This window comes from Mastomys coucha, unplaced genomic scaffold (assembly GCF_008632895.1).
Source record: "Mastomys coucha isolate ucsf_1 unplaced genomic scaffold, UCSF_Mcou_1 pScaffold16, whole genome shotgun sequence".
In the NCBI taxonomy this organism is placed as follows: domain Eukaryota; kingdom Metazoa; phylum Chordata; class Mammalia; order Rodentia; family Muridae; genus Mastomys; species Mastomys coucha.
This window is the reverse complement of record NW_022196898.1, coordinates 101,868,152-101,872,768: the sequence shown is the minus strand read 5'-3', so window position 1 is coordinate 101,872,768 and position 4,617 is coordinate 101,868,152. Positions and strand designations below refer to the sequence as shown.

Here is a 4,617-nt window from a genome sequence, read left to right as displayed (position 1 = left end):
TTGAGGCAAAAGGGCACATCAGATCCCCAGGAGCTGATGGTCATGAGCCACCCCATTCAGCGGCTTGGAACAGAAATCCTCTGGAAAAGCAACAAGTGCTCTTGGCCACTGAACCATCTGTCCAGACCCAGACTGGAAGCCTTCCTCTCTGCTCCAGGACAGAAGAACATTCTAAAGCTCCCGAAGGCAAGAGTGAACTCTATTTTTCACTATAAATTTCCATGATTTTGCTATCTTAACAGTATCAGAACTTGCTAGCAATCAAGTTATTTCAAAATAATTATTTCTTTTTTTAAGGTTTCAAAGTACTTTATTTCTTTATTTGTTCTTCAATCTGCCATAGTTTAATGCGTACATGATCCTTTGATTTGGCATTCACTTATGAGTTGGTTTTGAAACAACCCTTGATTATTGTACCAGCTGGCATGACTACTGAGCTCTCATTCCTTTGGGGGTGACTCTGCCCACAGGGGACAGGTTCATTCTATTCCAATTTGTGTGGCTGTATATGTCCATGTAGAAACACAGAAGATACCTCCACCTGCTAATAAAGCATTTCCATGTTTGTCATGGAAATTCGGCGTCCTCTTCTGAAGACTCTGCCTTGCCACCACTTGCTGAATGCTTCAAACCTGGAGATGGCTTAGAGCATTTTTGGCCAAGGGCAACATCGGGGAGATAAAGATGCAACCGCGGTGACTATGCTTCTGCCTTGGTGCAAATTCACCCCAGCTACCCTTGCCAAAACAATTTTTCTTAGGAACCAGGGAAAATGTAAACAATGAGGTGTCTCTGTCTCAGGGAAAATGGAGGAAGCCACTGAATGTGTAGGAAAGGCCTGTCACTTGTCACCCCAGCACTGGAGACACGGAGGCAGGAGGACTGTGAGTTCCAGGCCAGGCTCTAGAGTGAGGTGCTCTCTCAAAAATAAATGAGCAAGAAGAGGGGGTAAAAAAAAAAAAGTAAAATACATGAACAGCAACTTTATAGAGAGAAACAAAGGTGATTCCAAAGCAAATTCTCAGGAACATTGAGCAGACAGTTTATTCTCAGGAACATTGAGCAGACAGTTTATTCTCAGGAACATTGAGCAGACAGTTTAAAGTCTAGTTAAAAATGATAAAGGTGGAACACTTTGAATCAAGGACTCCGCTGCATAAGTAACACCCCCAAAGTACTTCTGAAACATGGTAGGGCCAGGGACTCCATGGCTGCCTGAAAGTACAAAATACCTTACTGAAAACTGGAAGCACCGCTCTTTTCTCACCAGCTAGTCCATGTGATGATTTGTATTTTAGTCTATCCTAAACTGTCAGATTGGTTAGCAGTAGCAGGACCTAAATGGCAGATGTGCATGTCTTTGAAAGGCAGTTTTATAAATACAGTAGTTTCTCCTTTATCTGTGGTTTTGCTTTCTCTGCCTATAGTTATAGTGTATCTGAAAGTATTAAAGGAAACATTCAAGAAGTCAGCAGTGTGGGGCTGGAGGGAGGCGGCTCAGCAGTTAAGAGGTTAGAAGGCTTCTCTGGAGGACAGAGTTCTGCTTCCAGCACCCACACAGAAGCTGTTCACAACCACCTGGAACACTGGCTCCAGAGGGATCCAGCACCTCTGGCCTACAAGCACACACTGACACCCAAACACAGATCACACATGTACAAACACATACATACAGAGATTCCCACCTACAGACACTCACACCCAGATACACACACACACACACACAGAAACATACATGTAGACACCCATATAAAGATACGCTGACACAGAGAGACACATGGACACAAACACAGAGAGAGAAAGAGAGAGACATTCACACACAGATCACACACATACAAACATATACATACACATACACACACAGATACCCGCACACAGACACCCACACCCACATGAAGAAACACAGATATACAGACGCGCGCACACACACACGCACACAGACAGACATGCACACACAGATCACACACATATAAATGCCCCCCACACACAAATAATTAAAATAAGACATTTTTCCTATCTCACTTTATTTTCATACCCTTCAGGGTCTGACAATTAACTTCTCCTCTTGTGCAGCAAATATTTGTTGAGCTGTACAAGAAGATAAGAAAAAGAAAGAAAAACAGGAAATGTGTTTAAAGCCAGGCATTATGGCCTAGGCTTGACTTACCAAGGCTCTGTAGTAAGAGAATGGTCATACATCTGAGACCAGCTTGGGATGACTGTCTCAAGAAAAAGGTAAGATAATAATACTTTTGTATGTTCATATGTATGTACATATTAATAATAGTCACTCAAAAGCCGGACGGTGGTGGTACATGCCTTTAATCCCAGCACTTGGGAGGCAGAGGCAGGTGGATTTCTGAGTTCGAGGCCAGCCTGGTCTACAGAGTGAGTTCCAGGACAGCCAGGGCTACAGAGAAACCCTGTCTCGAAAAACCAAAAAAAAAAAAAAAAAAAAAAAAAAAAAAAACCAACCAAACAAAAAAAATAATAGTCACTCAAATTTAAATTTAGAAGTCCAAAAAAAGGCTAGTTTGACATGTTATCACATCAAATTTCTGCCATTTTTTTTTTTTGCTTTATAATTATTGGACTTCTTTGCTGCTTTGGAAACTTTACTTATGCCTGTTTTCAGAGTTGTATTCAACTCTACATCTCTGAACCATCAAACTTAGTGGCGATGTTAAGGAAGAGGAGCAAAGAGGCACTGAAGATTTTTGAAAATATAGGAAATTAATTTGGAAAGTAGAGATTAGAAAATCATACTTCCCTACATGAGAGCACTCATCCATTACTCTGCTTGGTGGCCTGCTCGCTCGTCCCATCCGCTGGGAAACTCAGCATAGAGCAATCTGTTTCAAGTGCCTCAGCTCCCTATGTCCTGCAAGTGTCCAGGAAAAGAAGGGCTGAGCGGTGTGTACTCTGCCCACCTGAGGCACTGAAAGCAGTTGGCAGGAGACAAGTGTTAATGGCTATCTACAAGCTGTTCCTCCTGTCCTCTTATTGCTAGAAGGAAGGGTTCCACCCCCCAACCCCCATCCATCCACACCCCCACCCACCCCTCCACTCCAGCTCAGATCGCATCTGCATATCTATGCACCTCCTCTCCCTGGAGAAAAGTGCCCCACAGAGGGTTTAAGACATCCTCCCACTAGCTAAGGGCTTGCTTGGAAAGCTGCCGACACAAAATTATCACCAGAAACATAGCTCACCTCTGCAGTTCTATGAACTTGCTCGTTCAAGAACTTTCCACCCACCTGACCGTGTCCAGGACTTCCCAATGGTGTCTCGGCCTAGAAAGTGTTCACTCATCCCTTTACAGGGACTGGGCTGTACTCCTCAGATCCCACTCTACACAAATCATGCCACCTGAACTTAGCTAAGAGATAAGATAGAAGCCATTACCAGGTTCTGCCCCTGCCACCAAATACTAATAAGCTATTGTCTGGTAGTTTGTTTAAACTGAGATTAGCTCCCAACTCCGGCTCCAGAAATTCATGGATTACCTACCGAAGCGATTCTAGCCGTGCCAAGCATGGCAAACGTGGCTCTGGCAAGCTTTGCCCTTCTTCCCCATTCCCTCCACCTTACTAAAAACAAACAAGTTAGATTGGATTCCTAAAGCTAGCCACCAAGATCCATTCTCTTATCTGGTCCATCCCTCCTCCTCAGACCAACTACAAATGTCCAACAATCAAAAGCCCCCTTCAGCTCCCCTAATTAACATGCCCAATTAAAATTAAATACCTCATCCTAACACGGGATTTCCCCCTTTGCCTTTATAGACCGCCATTTACCCATTTGCCGTGTCTGTCTCCTCTCTATCCATAGGCAGTCTTCCTCCAGCCCACCAGTGACATACACACCTTCCCCCTCGCCCTCTCCCTTGTTCATGCTATCACTCTTCCTCTATCTCCTGTCTTCGTCTCTTTTTCCCTGTCCTCTGTCCCTCTGGGGCAAATAAAGCTCCTTTGTGCTGAGACCTTGGTCACTACCTTAGGTTATTCCTTTGCATTTTGAAAACACCTTGAAGGAGGCCTTGTGGTGCCAGCACTCAGAAAGCAGGCCAGGCTGAGCTCTGTCAGGGAGAAGCCAGCCCAGTCTTAAGTTCCAGGCCAGCAGGTCTACACAGTGAAACTTTGTATCAAAACAAAACAAAACAAAACAAAACAGAAAGTGAGAAAGAGGGAAAGGAGGAGTGAAGGAGGGAGGGAGGGAAAAAAGGAGGAAAGAAGGAAGGAAAAGAAAGAAAAAAGAACCTTTGTGTAGACAAGACCTAGAATTCAAATCTAGAAAACACACACCTGAGATATTACCTGACTTAATATCACAATATTCCTATAGATTAAAGGAAGTTATCCCTACATTCCAAGTTTAAAAACAAAACAAAACAGGAAGAGGGACAAGTTCTTAGTGTCTACGTTTTTCCAAACAATCAAAAGTCAAAGTCACGGAGCTTGTAAATGGCAGCACAGACTCTTTAATCCTAAAAAGAACGGGGTTTCTGCTTGTTTGTTTGTTTGTGCAGCAGTGAACTAATACATTGGTCTGTAAGGAGAAATTAAAGCTTTAAACCTGTGCTGACTAGAAAGAAAAGTTATGGGCCTAAGAATCCAT

At 43.5% G+C, this 4,617-nt stretch overlaps 1 pseudogene; it reads right to left on the bottom strand.

Annotated features, from left to right (window-relative positions):
* Positions 1-429: 429 nt before the first annotated feature.
* Positions 430-671, bottom strand: LOC116094411 (annotated as a pseudogene).
* Between the last annotated feature and the right edge of the window lie 3,946 nt (positions 672-4,617).